Below are 24442 nucleotides of genomic sequence, written 5' to 3'. Positions count from 1 at the left end.
CTGCACGTAACTATTATGGTAGTGGCTTGCGCTTCGGGGAACTTGTCGAATGCTCACATACACCCTATTAAAGACGCGGCACAGACTCTCATCATGTAAAATCCTAATCTTTAAGTACACTCGCCTGACCCTAAACACTCAAGTCGCCTCGATTACGACAAAGCTCGAAGAAACACAGCGATCGTGCAAAATGGTTCTAGACGGCCGCGCCATGTCGCGCCATGTTGTACCGAGACCTTCAATAAGTCATATCAGCGCGCCTCCTCACTTAAGAGCACATGCACACTCATAGAACGCGTGTAATAATCGTTCAAAGTCACCGTGGAGTCTTGCAGGTTCAAAGCAGTGAGAAACATCAACTACGGTAGAAGAATGTGCCGTCGCTAGCAATGGCTGCTCCTTCGCGGCTTTCAACGAGCGCGCGCGCGCTCCGAAGGTTCGTGCTCCTCCGCGTGTTGTTCCGACTTTCGGCTTCCTGTGCAGCGCCAAGGTGCGGCTACTCCGAACAGAAAAACAGCGCCGACACACACTGCGCGGGATATTTCGAATCTGACTGCAGAAATAATCCTACTGAAATTGTCGCTGCGCCTGACTGCCTTGTTGGTCACGGCTGAGTTATTCTTTTCGCTATTTGGCTCGTCTCAGATATGGGTGTATTTCAACATTCCCAATTTCCCGTACGCCACCGTTATTCCTTAAAAAACCCCATTTTACAACCGCAATGCCCATTCAAATGGGCTCGGGGGTGCAATAATGGTTCTAGCTTATTTTACTTCTCGTGGGAGTACTCATTTTAAGCCAGGGGGAAAAAATGGCATATCAACTGTTAAAACGCCCATATGGGCTCATTTGTGTTTACAGTGCAGAGTCTTCACAGCGAGTTTTCGAGGTTGAGTGAGTTGTGCTCATGTTTGCTTGTGCGTGTGTGACATCATGCTTGTTAATTTATTTAGTATGTCTAAGGTAACAACTTTATACGGCCGATCAAACTGGTATTTTTACTTCATATAGCTGTCCATTAATTTGCTATCACAAGCGATGCTTCGGCTTTCGGGCGAAACTACGACTTTCTTGATAACGGTGAAGACCCGCACCGTGATTAGATGTTCCTGGCTGGCACTCACACTAAGACCTAAAGCACAGTTTTAAAGCTCACACACCACACTCTCTACACAGCTTGCATCGCGAACTGACGCTTCGAAAAAGAACCTAGTAGAAAAGCTTTAACTTCCTTTTCCGAAGCCGATAGCAGCAGCGAGAGGTGCTTTTAGTGCACTTTTACGAAGCACACCACGTGACTTCCAACACACACTCTCAAACTCATCCAGCGCTAGCAGAAGCCCCTCCTACGCTTTCCTTTCTCCACGTTCCCGGCCAACGCGCCGAGTCTCCGAAGTCACGTGCTGGGCTCATACTGCGAAGGAAAAAGCGATGGGAATCACTTCACGGATTGGCTGCCTGACGTTATGCTATCTACAAGTTTATTTCCTTATTCTATGCATCGGAGAGAGTGCGCGCATGTTTGCCGTAGCGCGCGTCTTGGCGGTGGCTTGGGTATGGTACTGAAACACACGTGCAGCACAAGCTCCATGCTCTGAAAGATATTGTTGCTCACGCTGGAAACAGATCTGGCACTTGTTATCGCATTTTTTTGCGCATTTTGGTCGATGCCCTAAGGAAAGGCGCCACAGTATATCACATTGTTGTTTCCACCGAAAACTACGTCATGCACGTCGTACAGTTTCTCCAAACCGCAACGGAGTCTACACACTCCCATTTTTTAGCTAATCGCCGCGCTGCCGCTCGAAATATTGTGCGAGCCCAATGAACAAGACAGTGTGTACGCAAGTGCAATGTAAGCAAACCGTTCACTGAGCGCATGCGCGATCGCCGACAGGAATTATTTTACGAAGGTGGCGCGCTTTGAAAGGTGCACTTAAAGTCCATTGATAATTTGAAAGTACCGCCACTCTTTGAACTCTGCCGCCGCCGCGCGACACCCTCGCCTCCACCTCGCCCCTTGCACGTCCCCCCCCCTCCCCCGCGGCAATCAGTTTTGCCCCCGTTTTTCTGCACGACGATTGGTCTCCCTGCCGTTGCCCTTGGAAACGCGCGGATCTTGCGTTTTGCTCGTGTTTTTCTTTTTCGCCTGCGCCATTTTTCTCCTCAGCTCGGCTGGCTCAGCGCTTTACAGCGGCGTAGTGAACGCTGTAAGCTGTGTTTCCTGCTCTTATGTGCTAGCGCTATGCTGTGCTATGGCGCATATAACCGCAGTAAGAAGCCTGAAGATGGTTATGCCGTTTTTATGATACCACAAGGATAGCGTGACGGCTTGCGCAGGAAGCAGTGGCTGCATAAAATTGGCTGAAAGAACTTTGTTTCTACAAAGAACAGTTTTGTTTGCGAGCTGAGGCATCTTTCTGATTGCTCGTAGCAAAACATCTCGTAATGCCGCATTATTTTTTCATTCTTCCGGCCTGCTCACCAGCATTTTTGTTGCCGCTGTTTGTACGTTGCATAAAAATGCGTTTCTCCTCAGTATGCTTAATATTCTGCGGCGGCTCCGTCACCTGTCGTTATTCAGTCGGAAACGCATCACTCTAGATTCTGCTTTCCACTGTGAACAATTATGGGCGAAGATACAGCCTCTCAATCTCACTTTTCGCGATTGTTAGTATCCGCAGCCTGTTTTACTGGAAATTGAAATACCGGCTTGTAGAGGAGCTATTATTTCTTGCTTACGTCGATCTGTGCGTCAGTCAGGTCGACTGACGCACAGATCATGGGCCCGAGCTAAAACCTTTAGTTCAGAACTCCGATGCGGCCTATTCAAATACATCTAAAACGCAAAAACGTTTTTCTGAGATAACCCCATGCACCTATTTTAATGAAATTTGTTGCATTTGAGAGACAAAGTTAAATTATACTGATAGTTGGAAGCGGAATATTGATTTAGGTCCTAAATGTTTTTAGAAAGATTATCAGAAATTAGAAAGTTTGAAATATAGAAGCACGAAGTTTACAAATAAATATCTCTGCATCAAGAACAGATATCGTGGTTCTGTAAACGGCATCAATTACATCATTGTAAATTTATAGCTTACGTGAATTTGTTACGTTGTTTCCCAGGGCTATACGAAAGCTGTATTTCCACGTTATTAAATTTCTCAAGTTTTATGTGTGACATATCAATTTTGTCCGCTTTAGATGTACTATTAGATGCAGTTGCAGAATTGTGATATCATTTTTCACTGCTGAGCTACATAGTTGTAAAGGTGATAGTTTCGTTTTCTGAAAATTTGCAATTTTTGTATATTTTTAATAAAAACCGACGAGTTAAATCACAAATTCGAAACCAACAGTCACTAGATTATAAGCTCTTCTTTTAAGTCCAACAAAGCTAGTCAAATTTGGTGCACTGGTAGCCAAGAAAATCGAATTCTCCTTTTACATGTATTTAGATAGGAGCACCCGAGCTAAAGCTTCCTCTTAAAGGGGGTCGAAATTCCGCTCCCAACAGTCACTATAATTTTACTTTCTCTCTCGAATGCAACACATTTCATTAAAATCGGTCCAGGGGTTATCTCAGAGAAACGTTTTTGCTGTTTACATGTATTTGAATAGGCCGCGTCGGAGTCGGTCCCGAGCTAAAGCTTCCTCTTAGGACGAAAGCCTTTAGATCTTTATGCTTCAAGGTGGCGTTGTGAACAGAAAATATCACGTGGCCTAAGAAGGCCAGAGGCGACCCAAAGCATGTCCAGTCCTTCATAAAAGAATCATTAGCCAAATTAGCTAATGATTCATTAGTGATTGAATTAAGGTGGATTATAGCGTATTAAGGAGGATTAAAATACATGAATAAGGATTAAGGTAGATGAAGGCCGATTACGGGGCGATTAAGGTGAATTAAGGTTGATGGAGTATTAAGACCGATCAGGGTAATTAGGGTACATGAACAAGGATTAGGGAGGATTAAGGTGGGTGCAGGAGGATTAAGGTGGATTAGGGTACATTAAGGTAAACTATGGTTCATAAAGGAGTATTAAGATCCATTAGGATGGATTAGGGTTGATGGATGTAGATTAGGGTGTAATAATGTCGATTAAGGTGCATGGATAAGGATTAAGGTGGATGAAAGAGGAAATAAGGTGGATGAAGAAGCGTTAAAGTGGATTAAGGGGAATTAGGCTTGAAGAAGGAGTATTAAGATCGATTAGGGGGTATTAAGGAGGATTAAGGTGTATGAACAGGGATCAAGGATGATTATGGTGGATTAAGGATGGCGAAGGAGGACTAAGCTTGTATAGCCTACTGTAATAAACTTTAATCCAGCTAATCCTTCATCCAGCTTAATCGGTATTATTCCTCCTTAATGGACGCTAATCCATCTTAATTCACCATAATGCGCCTTCATCCTCTTGCATCGACCTTAATCCGCCCTAATCCTCCTTCATTCACCTTAGTGGAGGTGAATCCACGTCTTGGAAGAAATCATCCACGTCTTGGAAGAAATAAGTGCCTAGAAAGTTGTGCACTGTTCTCTTCTACTTCCACGGACCGACAAAACAAGAACCAAAAAGCTTATCTACAACTACGCACGTGCGGATGATGAAAAAATGAACCTGTTGCTGGAAACTTTCACAAATAGCTTTCAGAACAATTTTCATAACCGTACGACTAACGAAAATTGGAAGTTGTTTTGTGACAAACTCAAAGAAATTGAAGATTCCAGCGTGCCAAAACGAATGATAAGCACACGTACCAACGATTCTTGGTTTTCCATAGATGTCAACAGGGCATTAGGACTCGCCTTCAGAACGCCGATGTCATGTACAACAAGATGACGATCGTGCTTTTGCCGTGCAGTCACCCGGCTACGAACCTCGTCAATTTCCGATGGCACACAACTGTGCTCCATGACGGTGTCGGTGACACTCTAACTGAACTGCGCTCCCCGTTCAGGGTGCCCGGAGTGCGACAAGCAATGGGGCGAGTGGTGCGAAAATGTGTTTTGTGCTCGGTTCCACCTTTAGGCTGTTATTGCACCATCTGCCCCGCTTCTCAATGATCGCGTGTGCAACTCGAGCTCTTTTGAGGTCAGGGGAGTTTACATTGCAGGGCCAATGTCGTAAAAGACTGCAGAGGCATTGAGATGTACACTTCACGTGAGCAATAGATAAAGTAATTCATCTTGAGCATGTTGTTGGACTTACTGCAAACGCTTTCCTCATAACCTTGCAAAGAATTTCTACAACACGCGGAACACCGTGAATATTACAGTCGGAAAACGATACATTTAAGGAAGCTGCACGTGAGCTAGCTTTCATGCACGAGTTTTTGAGGAAAGACGAAGCCAGCCAGGATCACTGTACCCACGGCATAACATTTAAATTTATTGCCGAGAGAGATCCTTGGTGCGGTGGCTTTTTGGAGCGGTTAGTGACGATTCTGAAAATCAGCGTTCGCAAGTAATTGGGAAAGGTGTCTTTTCACCTAGAGCTAATGAACAATTTGCTGACTGAAACCGAACCTGTTGCCAATTCCAGACCCATCACTTTCATTTGCTCTTCTAAAGAGCCAGGTATTCTAACGTCGCCTCACTTTTTCGTTAGGCAGCCGTCTCCTGTCTAGTCATAAAACTTCGGATGAACAAGGCGAAAGCAATACTGAGCTGCTGAGTTTGTGGGTCCACAGCCAGCTAATAATGGAACGACTGCGAAAGCAATGGCTTTGTGAATATGTGCCGAGACTTCAAAGCGTTCATTTGATGAAAGCATCAATCATTTAAAGCATAAATGAACGTGACCTGATTGCACGCGGTGACAACGCTCCCAGATTGTTCTGGAAACGTGTTGTAGTGAGCGACTGCATCCCACGTAAATCTGGCATCGTTCGTGCATGTTAAGATATCCACTAGCTGACAGCTGGTCCGAGTTTTGGAGAAGCCTTAGAACACGCCACCTCAGGCCATGGTTTGTGCTAAACATTAGGGGAAGAGGACAATGACGGGGACTAGCATCCCCGTCGCGCTCGTGTTCACGCACTTTAATTCCAACAGCCCGTGAGGACGCATCGGTGATGTTCTCCGGCCAACAAACTCCCCCTTTTTTACCCTTCTACTGCCAAGACTTCGCTGTTTCTTAGAGCGGTACGTTGATTGGCATGGAAAGCCCAAGGTAAACATATGCCGTGAGCGTGACATGTGCCGGGTCTATTTGCAAGGCAGAAGGGCGCGGAATAAAACTTGTTTTCAAGAAAGATCCAGGAGCGTTGAAGGTAAGAAATGGGCAGCTAGATTGCATAAATATCTATGTCAAAAGTGTGGACACGGAATCAAGGAAATAAAAGTCAGAAGAAATGACGACTACTTAAAAAGCAATAGAAGTACACAAGCTGGGGTCATCCGAAAGGTGATAAACCACAAGCACAGTCCATGCATTCACATTAAAATCAATCAGAAAATTGGTACGCCAGCACAAAAGATAGGGCCTTGCTTTTTGAGTCCCGAGCTGGGTTCCTGTACTTGAGGACATACAGGAACAAACATTCGCCATAGGATGAAACTTCTGTCGGCTGAAGGAAAAAATCTTATCTATCATAATTGTTCTGCATAGGAGCTCCTGATACAGCCCTTTGATGTAGTACCTCATTGCGTACACGAAATACCTGTAAGATAATAACCTTCGTCGCAAACAGGACGACATAAATAATACAGCATAAGACGCTGCTACCAATCGACATTACGTCATTTGAAACCTTTCCACGATTCTCTCTTTAGATATATTTGTCATGATGGCTTTTCTGCGCATGCTCCTGAGGCCTGCTTTCGTAAATATAGCGCTGTGACGTAATAAAGTTGTCAGTTGAGAGCAGCGCTTTGCCTTTCGTCTTTTAATGTGTCGCTAAAGGTCACTATGAGGGTACTAGTTAGCCCGTGAACGCATTCTGTGAACATGTAACATTACTGATAGTAATATTTCCCGATTCTGAAAGTTCTGATCCTGACTGGTTTAACTGTTTTCGATGAAGCGAAGTTCAAACGAAATTTTTGGGTTAAATTTATTTATTTATTTACAGATAGTGCAGCCCAGAAGCGCTACTGCAGGAGTGGGTGAATACATTATATGGCAAATACAAATCACAATACAAAAGAAACATACGTGAGAACATGGCTAAAAGAAGTACTCAATAGCATCCCCAAATTCTTTGTGTGGCAAACGGATGGAACCAGGCAGGTCATTCGACAGTTCAATAGTCCTAGGAAAAAAAACTATATAAAACTGTTGGTGCCAGCAAAGACAACCGATAAGTTTAAGTGATTGCTGTTTCTCGTGATTAGGGGCTTTGCACGAATCAGATATGTGTTAGGGGAAGCATAATGTGGAGAGTAAAATAGTGAGTGTAGAAGTTTCAGAGAATTAATATGACGACGGTGGGACAGAGGGGTTAAACCGAGCATATGCAGATGAGATGACGGTGAAAACATTGTCATAGCAGCGGTATATGAAACGAACCGCATTTTTCTGAACAGATTGCATTTTGTGGATTTCCGAAATTTTGTAAGGGTTACATATGGTAGCCGCATATTCAAGAAGAGGTCTTACAAATGTTTTGTACGTAATGAGTTTAGTTTCTTTCGGGGCAGCACGTATGGCTCGGCTCAGGTAACCAAGTTTTTTAAGTGTTTTGTTGCAAGTTGTTACAATGTGTTCTGACCAGGATAACCTTTGAGTAAAAAGGAAGCCTAAATACTTATATTCATATGCGCGCTGCAGAAAAGTGGATATATAGGAGTAATTGAAATATGACCAATTAGCATGCTTGTGAAAGGACGTGACGACTGTTTTCTTTAAGTTCATGTTCATTTGCCAGAGGTTGCACCATTCACAAAAACTTATATAAGATTGATTCAGAGTGTTCTCATCGTTAGGTGTAGAAATGACATTGTAGAGAACGCAGTCGTCAGCGTAAAACCGAATTTTTACTGAAACGGAGTATGAAATGCCTTTAATATAAAGCAAAAAAGCAATGGCCCTAAAATAGAACCTTGTGGTACTCCGGAAGATATTGACGCGTCAGGAGACTGATTTAATCAAAAGAAACGTACTGTGAACGATCATAAAGAAAACTACGGATACAGTCGACAAGAGGGTTATTAAGGATAAGGCTTAGCTTATGTAATAGTTTAGGATGTGGTACAGTATCAAATGCTTTGGAGAAATCAATGAAGAGCGCATGTACTTGATGACCTAAATCAAGAGCGAAATTGATGTCATGTGTAAATTCAGTTGAGTCACTGTGCTAAAACCACTAAGAAATCCATGCTGAGCGCTGCATAAAATTTTATTAGACTCGAGACAAGCGATAATTTGTTTATAAATTACACGTTCCAGGTGTTGTTTGCAAGCATGAGAAGTTAAAGAAATGGATCTATAATTTAGAAAGGAGTATTTCTGCCCAGATTTGAACAATGGAATGACTCTAGCCCGTTTCCATGAACAAGGAACTATACAAGTAGACACTTTCTCAAAAATTACTTTGAGGTATAGACACGTCCAAAGCGCATAACGATGAATTAACACATTGTTGACGCTGTCTGGAATGCTGCCTTTTTTGGTGTCGAGATTTAAAATAAGGTTCAGGACTTCTTGCTTAGATATTGCAACATTGTTAATTGCACAGGAAATGTTAGTTGTCGTGGAGCAGGGAGGAATTTCGCCATTGTCCTGTGTAAATACTGACTGAAAATATTCATTGGGTACTTTGGCAATAGCTCTTGGATCACTTATTGCGGAATCATATATAGAAATGTCTGGGTGGTGTTTTTCATTGGCGAGATCGAATTCCAAAATTTTCGTGGTTTATATTTAATTAAATTAGGTAGAGTGAACAGATAATAGAAGTTCTTAGGTGCATCAATTTGACGAAGTTGTTTCTTCATAAAGCGACAATGGTCATTTGTTTCGGCATTCATGTGGCTCTGCCGACGTGCTCTAGCTACTCGACGCTACAAGTGCAGTATTTCCCTTGTCATCCAAGGAAGGTCAAGATTTTTCCTTCTTCCTTTGAATAGCACATAGCGCTCTATGCAAATATGAACAATGTTTTCCAAATGGGATACTATAGTATTGCTATCACTGGTAGTGCATAACCGGGAGAAACTGTCGAATGAAATGCTTAATGAATCAAGTATGGACGTATCATCAGCATGATTATTATCGATTATTGACGTCAGTAAATAGCGGTGTAAGTGCACGTCAAATTTCCTAATAAATGACTATGTGTACTCCTTGTCGAATACGCTACATTGAAAATCAATTGTTGTTGAACGACGTCCAAGGCATCCTTTGCGATTCAGCTATACGTGCTGCCTTTCGTTCTTGGGAGCCTGCATTTCTGTTTCTCTTTATTTTTTTTTTTTTGCCCGCAGGAGCTGCTGCACATCAAACGGATCTGGAAATTCGACTTCCGGTTCGCGCCCCTTCCGGACCTGACTTCCGAGCAGCTTTTCTTCGCCTACTTTGCTCGCGACAACTGCGAATGCAGTGACGAGGCGCACAAGGCGCACAGCTACGTCATCGACGGCCGGATGCCACCCGAGCAGCGCGTCAACTTCGCGTTGCGCCACCTGCCATCCTTCGGCGAGGCGTTCCACTGTTCGCGCGACGCCCCGATGCGGCCTCTGGATGGCGCCGTGTGCCACGTCTTCGAATCCGACCGGCCGCTGTGACGGGACAGGCCGCCGCTAGGGACAGTCGACCTTGTTCGCATGCATAGCAACACTAGCACTTCAAAGTCTGCCCGGAGGTTGTAAACAGTATCCAGACGAAGTAATTATTTATAGAAAGCTCATTTATATTTGCTGTGGAGGCCCGTTTGCAATGCCAGCTTAGGCGTATGGCATACTTATATTTCCATGGCCATTCTTCTAGAGTGCAAAACGCCCAGGTGACGATATTCACAGACGTTGCAACATCTTGCTCATTCGAATATGCTTAGCTACGGCGATCTTTTGGCGCCGTCTGCTTGACGTAGCTCTTGAATATGCACTAGATATAATCTCCGGGGGTATAACTGTCTGGCTGATGCAAGCATGGCGTATTTCGCTGCGTATAATTCGATATATTCGTAGAGAAGACATTTCCAGCCAGAGCCCCACTGCTTCCTGGAAAGGACTTTGAGAACGTTAAGTGGCTTGCTTGCTTTAACATGCAAACTACTTATGTGGCCTAGGTAATCGAGCATCTTATCGAATAAAACCCCTAAAAACTTGTGGTATTGCTTGACTGGCAATAAATAAATAAATAAATAAATACGGCTTCATGTTTCAAAATAGGGTCCAGTAGGCCGGTAGGCCGGTAGGCCGGTAGGCCAATAGGCCGGTAGTATTTAGCAAATACTACCAGCCTGTATTACAAGCCTTAGGCAAGAGTGGGGTACAGAAATAATAATAACAGAGAAAACGTACATTGCAACAAAAGAAGCAAACAACGAGACTCGACCAGAGCCCAAAACACAGTAGAATCAAGTACAAAAAGAAAACACTCGACTCTAGACAAATTACATGTGTGCCCTATTGTTCACTCAGGGCTTGTAAAAAGTTCACCGTTTCGGAACTGACTACGTTTCCAGGCAGACCATTCCGTTGAACAATGGTGCGGGGGAAAATGAGTATTTAAAAACATTTGTTTTACACAAGAAATGCGCCGAATTTTTTAGGATGATAGGAACGCGTAGGGCGGTGGGCAAGGGGCTCAACTAAAATGCCTTCCTCTAGTTTTATTATGATAATATAAGTGAAATAATTGTAGTCGTTCGCGGTGACATCGGATGTCGAGCTGTTCGAGTCCTGCAGTGTGCAGTAGGGCTATTGGGCTTATATTCCAGCTGTAACAATTAAATGGATCCCTGACTGCCTTACGTTGGACATTTTCTAGCTTCACTTTGTTACTTTTGGTCCAGGGATCCCATACTGCCGCAGCATATTCTAATAGCGGTCGTACGTAGGTTTTATAGGCTAAAAGTTTTATTTCTTGAGTAGTTCACGAAAAAGCCACAGCAACAGTTTTTTTTTCAGTGGAGAAACGGAAGCCGTTTTTATTTGCTCGTTGAGTCTACTTAAAGTGATTTTAATCTGCCGTTCACAAGTTCGCATCTTCGATGCGCGGCACACAACTTGTAGATCATCAACCTATAAAGACTGCATTAAGAGGATGGTATAATTTTGTTTAGAGAGTTCATTTTCACCACGGACAGCCTTGTGTTTAGAATACAACACTGCGGCACACCGTTTTCCTGGACGAATTTGCGTGAAAGCATTGTGCAAAGACACACTTGAAATGTTTGATTGGACATCGAGTCCGCTAGACACTTCAGCATTTTGCCACGAATCCCTAGGTCTGCCAAGTCCCACAAATAAGAAATACCAGTAACAAGTCCCGATGTCAAACGCGGTATCGCTGGCTTTGTCCAAGCCCAATGAAACGGCGAGACAGGGTTATTTGTGTAGAAACGCGCTGCGTATTTCGTGTTCCAATCGAACAAGGTGATCAGTTGTTGCAGAATCCTTTTTATACCCGCATTGATGATTGTCTAACAGGTTTTGTTTATCAAGGGTGTATGTTAGCCTGGTGTTCAGAATACTTTCATAGGATTTTTCGAAACAGCTACTGACAGCAACAGGCCAGTAGCCGCTGGGGTTTTCTGGGTTTAAGAATGGTACTATTATTTCGTTTTTTCGTGCTTTTGGCATTACTCCTGTTTGCCACATTCCGTTACAAAATTTCAGCAGGGCCGCTCCAGGTGTTTTGGTAAGTGGGCAAGCATTGAATAGTGGATGCGGTCAAGGCTCGCTGCTGTATCTTTGCCAGCAGAAAGCGCTTTTTTTAACTCCAGCTGTGTCGGGGGAGATTATATGGTTGATTTAAGGCAGCGGTTATTCGTTATGTCTGTCTTTCAGCGGCGTTTCTGCGCAACAGCAACGTACCTGAGTAGTTTGCAGAGGTAGATAAGGCGTAAAAGGGCTGACCAAGCATATTCGCTTGCATTTCTAGTGTTGTTTGTGTGCCCGAGCTTGTAAGTACGGGAATTGTGCGTTTCCCTTAAACTTTCTCACCTGAGGTTTTATGCAGGGTGTCCCGAGTTTCTCGCTCGCCTGAGTTTGCTCGACGGCAATCCGTCAACCAAGATAGCGCAAAACGCGCTAAAGCAGCAGACAATAAAATGCCGAGATAAAACCACGTATGCCAACACTAGCGCAACCTGCGCACACCGCTTCCTAGTTTCAAACACCGAAGAGTGGGTAATGTTGCGAACCATTCCTCTTATTGTTATCGACTAAACATCATAATATCGCAATACCATGACCGTCCCGCTATCTATATACACACAGGGCGCAAGCCGCTTGCCACGCCTTTCCACGCCTTACCATGCCACCGACCATGAGGTAACGCCCTAGTGATGACAACCCAAGAGTTAATCTGGGTAAGCCAGTGTAACTAGACGCCTGCCGAGGGTTGAATTTTTTGTACTGATACGATAAGCTCATTCACCTGAGGGCGCCGCCACTGCTCCCGGAGACCCCGAACATTGCCAAACTTGGGCCTTCCTGCATAGCATCCCTCTTCACACCTTATTTTTGAAGTGATAATGCTATTAATGGAGGAAACATATTATTACGATATCATCGAGCGATGCTCAAGAGACAAGCCGCCGCGAGAACGACGAAAAAGTTGGTCGGTGCCCTTGGCACGAGCGAGTGTCAGCCTGGCTGCCTGGCTCCAGTGTAAATAGCGTGTAAATAGCAGCTTTCGTCTGTGTCTTTCCACACGTAACATTTCTGGTGGAGGTCAGCGATCCCAGTCCTCACCACGCAACTCCGAAGTGGTCGGCACACCGAGCTTGTCACCATGCCTCCCGGTGACGAGCCCACCTCTGCAACGGTTTCGGCTTGTCCGACTGCTCCAATCGTCACGGTTGCCCCACACCGTGTCCCAGGTGTGTTCTCTGGCCTGGAGGGACAGGATGTCGACGACTGGATCAAGCTGTATGAACACGCCAGTGCTAACAGGTGGGACCCAACGATTATGCTCGCCAATGTCATCTTTTATCTCGGCGGCAGCCCACGCGTGTGGCACCAAACGCATGATGACGAAATAACCAGTTGGGACAGTTTCAAAGAAAAGCTACGGGAACTGTTCGGCGACCCCATTGGGCGCAAGGCTGCCGCGAGAAAAGCTCTTGCGCCTCGTGTTCAGTCATCTACAGAGCCATACGTTTCCTACATCCTCGACGTCTTGGCTCTATGCCGTAAAGCTGACGATAATATATCCGAAGCAGATAAAGTGGCACATGTGCTAAAAGGCATCGCCGACGACGCTTTCAATTTGCTTGTTTTCGGCAACGTCTCGACTATCGACGCCATTATAAAAGAATGCCGTCGCCTTGAACAGGCTAAGAGCCGTATCTCGCACCACATTGCGCGGCTACCCAACACTGCTGCTACGTCGGCATGTGAGGGTTCGACCGCGTCAGACCACCACCTGTGATGTCACCTGTATTGTTCGCCGCGAACTCGAGGCCGCCTGTTCGCCAGCCTCCTCCACGACGCCTCCCGATCCGCCAGCAACCACCATTGCGATGATTCAGGCCGTCGTCAGACAGAAATTTGAAAGCATGGGTCTGAACTCCGTGTGTTCCACGTTTCAACCCAGCCTTCCCCAGTTCTCTAGCGGCCCTCCTCGTCCTCGGCAGTCCTTTTCTGCCACATCTCGCCGCAACCCGTCCGAATGGCGTACCCCTGATAACAGCCCGATCTGCTTCCACTGCTGTCGCGTCGGCCACGTCACCCGTCACTGCCGAAACCAATGGCCACCACCTCCTCGGACTTACGCCGCAGCTTATTCCCGCACCTTTGGACCTTCTGTACCCTATGCCACCCGCCATGAACCCACTACCGCTGAGGCCCCTGCTCCGAACCTTCGCTACAACCGCTCGCCCTCACCTCGACGCCACCAGTCTCGTTCGCCCCAACACCGCCGCTTCTCTTCGCCGCCTATCGCCTCCCGGACCCAGCCGGAAAACTAGGCACTGCGGCTGTTGGAGGTGAAGCTGCGTTGTCGACCCTGCCCTCAAATCCTCTGCTCACGTTAGCTACTAACCGAAACCTTCTTGACGTTGACGGCTATCCTGTCACGGCACTCATCGATACAGGAGCACATCTTTCTATTATGAGTGCTGCCTTCCAACGACGACTGAACAAGCTCCTCACCCCAGCGTCGGCACGCGTCGTCCGCGTTGCAGATGGCGGTACTGTGCCTATCGTCGGCATGTGTACGGCACGTGTCAGCATCGCCGGCCACCACACTCCTGTCCTCCTCACCGTAATTGCTCATTGCCGCCACGACCTCATTCTCGGCCTCGATTTTCTCTCCGCCCATTCTGCTCTTATTGGCTGCTCTTCCAGTACCCTTCGCCTTGAGTTGCCGATGCTCGCAGAACCTTCTGACGCACCCCACTGCCGCTTACGCTCCACGGGCTTTTTTCGCCTGCCGCCGAAGTCCATAGCGTGCATTGAACTGTTGTCTTCCCCACCAGTTCCTGATGGCGAGTACCTCGTCACTCCTCTGCCCGACATCCCAACACAGTATGACCTCACCGTGCCTCACAGTATACTTACTATTACTGCGAACCACACTCGCATGCCGGTCTGTAACTTTCGATTGGCAAAGCAAATTCTACCGCAAGGTATTTGCCATGCCACCATTGATTGTCTCGGCGACCTATACGTGGCAGCGTCATGGACCGATGGTTCTCGCGAGCTTAGCATTCACCTCGCGCCAACCTCGGGCGTTGATCGCGACATAAAGAAAATGGTTGCGACGGACCTGTCCTCTATGCAGGCTGAAGAACTTTGCGAAGTATTATCGTCCTACCGCGATATTTTCGACTTCGACGATCGCCCTTTATGCCAGACGCTCACGGTCAAGCATCGGATTCTTACTGGCGATGCTGCGCCTATTCGCGGACTACCGTATCGAGTTTCTGCGTCGGAACGCCGAGTAATTCAAGATGAAGTGAACAAAATGCTCGATAAAAACATCATTGAGCCTTCATCGAGTCCCTGGGCGTCCCCTGTGGTGTTGGTTAAGAAGAAGGATGGTACGTGGCGCTTCTGTGCAGACTACCGTCATCTGAACAGCATTACAAAGAAGGACGTCTACCCGCTCCCACGTATAGACGACGCCCTTGACTGCCTGCACGGTTCCAGCTACTTCTCGTCTATTGACCTTCGTTCGGGATATTGGCAGATTGCTGTTGACGATATGCGCAGAGAAAAAACCGCGTTCATCACACCCGATGGCCTATATGCTAATTTAAAGTAATGCCGCTTGGATTATGCAACGCCCCTGCCACCTTTGAGCGTATGATGGACTCCTTGCTCCAAGGTTTCAAATGGTCCACATGCCTCTGCTACCTCCACGACGTCATCGTCTTCTCGCCAACGTTCGACACTCACCTTGAGCGTCTCACAACTATACTTGATGTATTTCGAAAGGCGAAGCTGCAACTTAACTCGTCCAAATGTCCTTTTGGCCACCAACAAATTACTCTTCTGGGCCATCTCGTTGACTCTTCCGTAGTACAGCCTGATCCCGACAAAACTCGCGCTGTCCGAGAGTTTCCGGTTCCGAAGACAGCCGCAGACGTTCGAAGTTTTGTAGAGATGTGCTCGTACTTTCGTCGTTTTGTTCGAGATTTTGCGACAATTGCTAGGCCACTAACTAATCTTTTGAAGAAAGGCGTACAGTTCTCATGGGGTACTGCAGAAGCCGCCGCCTTCTCTCGTCTCGCCACTCTTCTAACCTCAACACCCATTCTCGCCCACTTCGACCCTGATGCCCCTACAGAATTACGTACAGATGCCAGCGGTCATGGCGTAGGTGCCGTCTTAGCCCAGCGTCAGCGTGGCAAGGATCGCGTTATTGCTTATGCGAGCCGCCTCCTAGCACCATCGGAGCACAACTATTCCATTACGGAATGCGAATGCCTTGCTCTTGTCTGGGCGGTTGCGAAGTTCCGTCCTTACCTTTACGGTCGCCCTTTTTCCGTAGTCACTGACCACCATGCTCTCTGCTGGCTCTCATCGCTAAGAGATCCTACAGGCCGGCTTGGTCGATGGGCTTTGAGGCTACAGGAATTTTCATATTCCGTGGTGTACAAGTTTGGCTACTTGCACCAAGACGCTGACAGTTTGTCGCGTTACCCTGTCGACGACTCTGACTCCTCCATACTGCCAGTGCTTCTTGCGTATTCTCTGTATCCCAGCTGCTTCATTTCGCCGACGAGCAACGCCGTGACGCCTACATCAGAGCACTCATCGACCATTTTGAACACTCTCCGGCCGATGCTGCTCCACGCCTCTTCGTCCTCCGCCACGGTACTCTGTACCGTCGTAACCTTCATCCGGACGGCTCTGAGTTCCTGCTTGTAATACCTAAACACCTCCACTCCACCGTTCTAGAAGTGCTTCACGACGCATCAACGGCAGGACACCTCAGCGTATCTAGAACCTATGACCGTGTACGTCGCCGTTTTTGCTGGCCGGGCCTTGCCCGTTCCGTACGACGTTACGCCGCCGCTTGTGAACTCTGCCAACGACGCAAGAAGCCTTCCCAGCTCCCCGCTGGTTACCTGCAGCCGCTCGACATCCCTGCCGAGCCCTTCCATCGTGTCAGCTTGGACCTGCTCGGCCCATTTCCGCTATCCACATCAGGAAACAAGTGGGTTGCAGTCGCGGCGGACTACGCGACCCGCTACGCCGTAACCCGTGCTCTTCCGGCCAGCTGCGCAACTGATGTTGCGGACTTCCTCCTACGTGATATCATTTTGATGCATGGTGCTCCGCGTCAATTGCTTACAGACCGCAGCCGCACCTTTTTGGCCAAAGTCATTGACCGCATCATGCGTGCCTGCTCAATACAGCATAAATTTACCACCTTCTACCAGCCCCAAACGAACGGCCTCTCTGAGCGTTTGAACCACACCCCTACAGACATGCTATCCAAATACGTTTCAGACGACCGCCGTAACTGGGACCTGGCTCTACCTTACATTACCTTTGCATACAACTCTTCGCGTCTCGAAACTGCTGGCTTTCCCCCGTTTTACCTCTTGTATGGCCGGGAACCGACGCTACCACTGGGCACTGTGCTTCCGTCCGCCACAGCTTCAACCAGCGATTATGCCCGTGATGCAATCGCCCATGCTGACCATGCTTGCCAACTTGCGCGTGCTCGTCTACAAGTGTCTCAAGACAAGCAGAAACAACGCCACGACCTCCGTCACCGTTATGTCCATATTGTGCCCGGCGCCCTCGTGTTGCTTTGGTCACCATCGCGTAAAGTCGGCCTTTGTGAAAAAGTGCTTTCCTGTTACACAGGCCCATATTGCGTGATACGCAAAGTGACCGACGTCACCTATGAAATCGTTCTAGCCACGCCCACTACGTCCTCCGCTGTGACAACCAGTGACATTGTCCACGTTGCCCGACTCAAGCCCTACAACTCTCCATGCACCTTGGATATTTAACAGCACCGTGACGGTGCTTTTGCCGCCGGGGGGTAACATTACGATATCATCGAACGATGCTCAAGAGACGAGCCGGCGCGAGAACGACGAAGTTGGTCGGTGCCCTTGGAACGAGCGAGTGTCAGCGTGGCTGCCTGGCTCCAGTGTAAATAGCGTGTAAATAGCATCTTTCGTCTGTGTCATTCCACACGTAACAATATTTTTGCCTCGATAGTTTATCGGCTTGTCTCCTGGTGTATCGCGCTTTGGCTTTTGTCTGTTTAAAAATGGGGGTTACCATAAATTCAATATCTACTAAAGATGCCCCAGGCCTTATTCTGCAGCTTTTTTTTCTTTGCGTCCGCCGCACCAATAATAAATCTGCTATCAATTGGCGGAGGTGCTCAAGTTCCCCCGTTGACTGCTCCCTGGAGCTTCGAACCCGAAAGCTTCCGCCCACCATGGCCGGCCACACAGGTCTGCCGGCGCCTTCGCCCCGCTCAGTTATCGCCATCGGGGCTCCTCGGCAACGTGATCCGAGCGGTACAGATGATACCGACTTGGAGGTTTACTACTTACGAAGGTTGCACTGTGGGCTTGTTGGTAACGCATCCTGAATAGGTTTACAGTAGAGCGATTAAAATGCAGGACAAAAGAAGACACACAGGGACGCAGAGCGTTACCTTCCAACAACGTTTATTATCGAAAATCAGGTTGTACTTATACATCCAGCCGCCATGAGTCACAGCCACGTGAACAGTTAAACATTCAATGCGAAACATTTTTATAAGTCATATCTTAAAGGATTCCTTTATCAGAGAGAGCCAATGACGGTTTCATGATACAGAATCCCCCGGGGCCGCAATGTTCTCAGCTTCTATTATAAATCTGGTAAATTCCTACTTCTACCAGTATTTTTCCTTGACTCAAGAGTCAACACTCACTTATGCTGCTTACAATGAAAGGAGAGAAACCTATCTGATGCTACTTCGTCGACCTGATTTTTGTGTTCGGGCAACCTATCCTTATACTTTATTGCTAGTACACTGAATTGAATATATCTTTATTTCCAACAGAGTGGGGGAGACAGGGAAGAAAAGCTGCAAGTGCAGCTTGAAAGAACACCCTGCCTCCTATGATCGCAAGAAAGACATGGGCAGCGCGGAGCTGCCGCGCGTTTTTAACAATACAAAAATACAGTTTTCCAAGAATGCATGAGAAGCACTAAGTGGAAAAAGTGGGTAGTTGCCCGTAATGAAGTTACGCAAGGTTTCACGCATTACAGAGGAGGGGAAATACACACACACACACACACACACACACACGCATATATATATATATATATATATATATATATATATATATATATATATATATATATATATATATATATATATATATATATATAATATAAATGTAAACAAACAGCTGCACACTCAACTAATCTGCACTTCTGAAATAGCTGACCGTATCAACATGAATATTAGTCCTGCTAATTAAGTTAAGAAATTCTGATGGGCTAAGGGCACATATATCAATTCCAGATTTGTTGTAAGCATTTAAAAGCCTTGGTAAATTGTTTTTTAGCATTTGTGAGCTGTAATAAGTTCTAAGACGGTGCACTGTCCAGGGTGTTCTGTGTTTCTTGTGAGACGTGAGGGGACAAGTTCTTCTAAACATGATAATTTAACAAGGGATAGATCGCTTTTCCTAATCATGTGATAAACTGCTGTAAAAGTCGACGCCTATAAATTTCGTGCACTGTTATAATTTCAAACTTGTCAAATAAATGATCGGTGTGTGTCGCGTAAGGAACATTTGCAACGACACGTACTATCCTTTTCTGTAATAAAAATAATTTGTTTAGATTCGTATCAGTTGTAGTGTACAACACGAAGTGACAATAATTGATATGAAGGCGAATAAGGCGTTATATAATAGTACTTTAACTGATGTAGGAAGAAGGTAACGGTTTCGGCCTATTATACCTGTTATCTGACTAAGTTTTTGCGCTACAAAGTTTACAGGTTCATTCTATAGCAGCGATGAAGAAAAATGCACGCCTAGGAATTTGATGCTTTCTACAAATTCAATCTCAGCATTATTATAGGTTATGCCATGTAGTAAAGGACAGGTGCTTCCTTTGGGACGAAAAATTATAGCTTTAGTTTTGGTTGGATTGACACATAAACAGTTTTGCTTAGACCATGTACTAAGTTTCAGGAGCACTTCATTTGGTATTGTGATAAGCTCGGTGTAAGAATGTGATGTTACAAATATGTTGGTGTTGTCTGCGTAAATTAAAAATTTTACATTGAAATGAATATTCACACTATTGTTATCATAGAGATTAAAAAGCAAAGGACCCAGAATGCTCCCTTGAGGCACTCCAGGAGGTATAAACCTTTCTCGGGACCTGAAGGTATTTATCTGTACATATTGGCGTCTATTTTCAAGATACTACTTACGAAATTCAAGAGGAAGTCCTTTAACTCCATAAAGATTGAGCTTATGAAGAAGAGTATTGTGGCTAATATAATCGAACGCTTTACTGAAATCTACAAATAAATCGAGAGTGATGAGCTTGCTTTCGAAATTGTTAAGGATATATTCTTTATGATGCAGTAGGGCTAACTCTATGGACTTGTCTTTTTGAAACCCATACTGAGATTCACTAATTAAGTTGTGCTTATTACAGAATGAGTTTAAACGTACAAATATTATTTTCTGTAAAGCTTTGGAAAAGATAGGAACAACAAATATGGGACGGTAATTATTTATGTCTAGCTTGTTGCCTTTCTTATGGAGTACTTTTACTCTCCCAGTCTTCATCTTTGCCGGAGAAACACCGGTTTATATGTATATGTGTAGCTCAGCCATCTCATGTAGCACAATTTTTACGGTTTGATTTGTATCCCATCAAGAACTACGCATGACGAGTTTTTAAAACAGTAAAATACAGTATGCACTCCATGAACATCTGTAGGCTGAAAAAAGAGCGTGTTCTGATTTGGAGGGAAAGTAACGTCAGGACGTTGCGCAGAAGTGACACAGGAATCGCGATACACAAAATGTTTATTAAACTGTTCGACCATTTCCTGCCGTGATAACTTCTGTCCTTTGAAAGCAATTCGTTCTATAGACTCGCTCCTTTTTTGCTGCCCCAATACAAAATTCAGCTTATTCCAAACTTTATGGCTCTGAGAGCAACAAGGAAACGTCTGGAAATAATATGCATCTTTTGCTTTTCGTAACTCTTCGGTTAGTTTATTTCTATACTCTTGAAAAGCCTTCGGGTCAGCAGGGTCACGGTATTTTACAAATTTACCTGAAAGCTGGTCACGCTTCTTTATTTTCTTAAACAGGTATACTGTTAGCCAAGCCTTTCTGAAATTATTATGCTTACGTTTTTTGCACACGAAGTGTTTTGAATAAACATCAACAAACATTGTGATAAACTTAGTGTAAGCCACTTCCGCATTGTTTTCCTGAAGGATATTATTCCAGTTTACCTCGCTTAGTTCTGCCTGAAATGCCTGCAGCGTTTGTTCAGTAATGTCCTGATAAAATATGTCAGATGCTTTCTGCGTATCGCAATATTTGCACTTTCAACGTACATACAAATTGGCACGTGATCACCAATGCAATGCGCCAAAACACAACTGCTAATACAGGAAGGATGGTAACTTGTCAAAAAGAGATCAAGCGTAGTTCCACATGTAGCTGTAACCCTAGTTGCTGATTCTATGACATTAATGCAATTGTTCTGGACAAATGTGTGTTCTGGACAACTCGCGCGTCGTTGCATTTTCAGAACCCATATCAATATTCATGTCGCCACCAATAGCTACACATTTTCGGTTTTCAGTGGCAAATGACAACAGCCTATCAATAAACACAAAAAAACATTCAAACTACCATCACGTGGTCGGTAACAAACGGCAAATAACGTATCATCGGTTTCCACACACAGCACCTCAATATTTTCATTCGTACACGAAAAGTTACCAGATAGATCACATGATATAGACTCATTTACCAACAAGGAAACACCTCCTCAACGCCGTAATTCTCTGTTTAAATAAAAAAAATTTCTTATTAGGTAACTGAAAAATATTGCTAGCGTCAGTGCACCACGTTTCAGTAAGCATAACTATATCGCATAAGCTACCTATTTCTGAAAAGAAGGTTTCCAGTTCTGTTGTATTATTATTCGCAGATAGCACATTTAGATGTATACAGCTTAATCCTCTTTTTTGTACGCGTAGTGTATAGGACCATTCTGTCTTTGTTTTGTAGCCTAGGTGCATAATGATACTGTTGAGCTCAAACATACATCTTTTTAATGAGCTAGGGCAGAAAGGTCGTCACAACATTTTATAACAACCGCAGGATCACCGCCATTTTTACGAAATAGGACTTTCCCATTTGAACACCAAACATATTGTGACGCTCTTACGTGCATAGTGGGTTCACGCCTCAACAAACAGTATGCGGGGGCACCGAAGAGTGGTGAACGAAGAAGACGACATGTGGCTGGCTAGCTGAATATCGACAGGCGCTCAGCTGATCAATGCCATCGCATCTAACTCTACCCGGCGGCTTCAAAGTAACGCCTTTTGTGGGCGTAACAGAGTGGTGGAGGTGCGGGGTACGACACAACGTACCACGGAGTCGCAACATCCTGAACTTCGCCGGAGCCGTCGTCTTGCCGGTCTCTTGCCAACGACCTTCCCTATGGCTCAGGACGGAGGTGGACAAATGCCAGCTCTACTTTCACCTGCTCAAAGGTCAGCGCCAGTTGGACCTTTGCAGCACTACATGGAACCACGCTCGCTCGCGGGAAAAGTGGGCGAAGACGTCGACGAGTGGCTGACGCACTATGCAAGGGTGAGCCGCTACAACCGTTGGGATTCTGTCACTCAGCTTGAATATGTCGTACTCTTTCTGAGTGAGACAGCGCTGATGTGGTATGAAAACCACGAAGACTCGCTAACAACGTGGGAGCGCTTCGTTGAGGAAATCAGGAAGTGTTTTAGCAACTCCTACGCCAAACAGAAACGCGCCAAGAGAACACTAGCTCAAAGAGCACAAGCTCCTGGAGAAACATGCACTATATACAGAGAGGAAATCCTTAAGCTGTGGAAAATCGTAAATTCGCAGATGTCTGAGGAAGACCGTGTCGGACATCTCCTCAAAGGAATTGCCGAAGATGTATGCAATTTCCTCATAAGCCGGGAACACGTTGATTCCGTCTCAGATGTCGTGCGTCATTGCCGTACGTTTGAGACGTTGAAAACACGTCGCATTGTGCGAAAATTTGGACGCCTGGCGAATGTGACAACCGTTACCAGCGTCAATGAGAGCCCGTCTGCCGATCTTTCGTCTACCATACGGCAGATCGTGCGTGAAGAACTGCTGCGGCACCAGGAACTTGCGCGCGATGTCATACGACAACCTGATACTTATTACCCGCAACACATGGCGCCTGTCGCACCCTGCGCTTCGTGGCAACCGGCGGTATGTGTCACAGACGTCAAACACAGAGGAGTTCCATGGCCACGTGAGGGCACATTTACGCCCGAACACCGACCTGCAGAACACCCTCGCCCCAGCAGGTTTGCACGGAGACCGACCGTTCCTCCTGTGCAGCAGGCTCGGCCGCTTCGCTCTGCTACACGACCCCCCACGGCTGAGCGCTTCGAAGGGCAGTTCATCGATCGTCGTTTACCTGTGTGTTATAGCTGTGGCGACTTGGGTCACGTTGCCAGGTACTGCAATCGCCGCCAACCACCGAGGTTCGACCGATCGACGATGTCTAGGCGGTACCGCGCTCCTCTGGGCGAAACATATTCGCCCTCGCACACATATTTAGGAAGCTTGCCTCACCAGCACCCGGAGCCGCTGCGGAACCGTTCTCCGGCATCAGATCGCAGCTTGACACATCCACCCGCTCCTCGTGTAAGCCGGTCGCCCTCTCCGCGGCGTCGATACCCGTCGCCACCTCCGGAAAACTAGCCAGCGCGGCCGTTGGAGGTGAGGTCGCTGGACAATCTTCGATGTCGACAGAGATACCTCCAACCATTTGTATGTTTAAGAATAAGGTGTCTGTATTAATTGGCGGGGTTTCATCCATGGCCTTAGTGGACACGGGAGCAACCGTTTCAGTGATGAGTCTTGCGTTCAAAAGCCTCCTAGGACAAAAGAGATGTTTCGCTGGGACCGTGCCGATACGTTTCGCGGAGTGAGTGGGGAGTTGTATCCTGTGGGCGTGCGTAATGTAGACGTTACCTTGGGTGGTCAATTATTTAACGCGGAGTTCACTGTACTACCTCATTCTACGCATGACGTAATCCTGAGCCTTGATTTTTTGAAACTGTGTGGTGCCACCGTCGACTGCAAAACGGGTGAAATCAGTGTAGGTACGAGTTTTTCTGCTGCGTTTATGGAAGGCCCACCGTATCGTGAAAGTGTGCTTTGTGTATCCCGGGATACAGTTGTGCCTCCGTTATCCGCAACGTGTGTTTCAGTAGCCTGTTTCCCTACCACCGGACGGAACGTTTGACGCTACCGTGGAGCCCGTTCATCTGAGTTGCATCAAGAGGAATGTACTGATACCGTATTGCACGCTGTCAGTTGTTCAGGGACGCTCTAACTTATGGGCCGTAAACTGTTCGAGTGAACCTACAATACTGCCACAGGGTCTGAAACTTGCTGCCTACCACGAAGATCAAGTGCTATCGCTCGCCATTCTTACAGAGGCCCTTGATTCTGCGGATGAGCGCCATTTCGTTAATGCCCGCCCTGCCGCGCACTCCTCATTTCTGACTATGGCAAACAAGTCACTCAGCACTAAGCAGCGTCACGAAGTGGC

The sequence above is a fragment of the Dermacentor variabilis genome, unplaced genomic scaffold (genome assembly GCF_050947875.1).
Source record: "Dermacentor variabilis isolate Ectoservices unplaced genomic scaffold, ASM5094787v1 scaffold_14, whole genome shotgun sequence".
In the NCBI taxonomy this organism is placed as follows: domain Eukaryota; kingdom Metazoa; phylum Arthropoda; class Arachnida; order Ixodida; family Ixodidae; genus Dermacentor; species Dermacentor variabilis.
The sequence above is the reverse complement of the archived record's forward strand: the minus strand, read 5'-3'. Positions refer to the sequence as shown.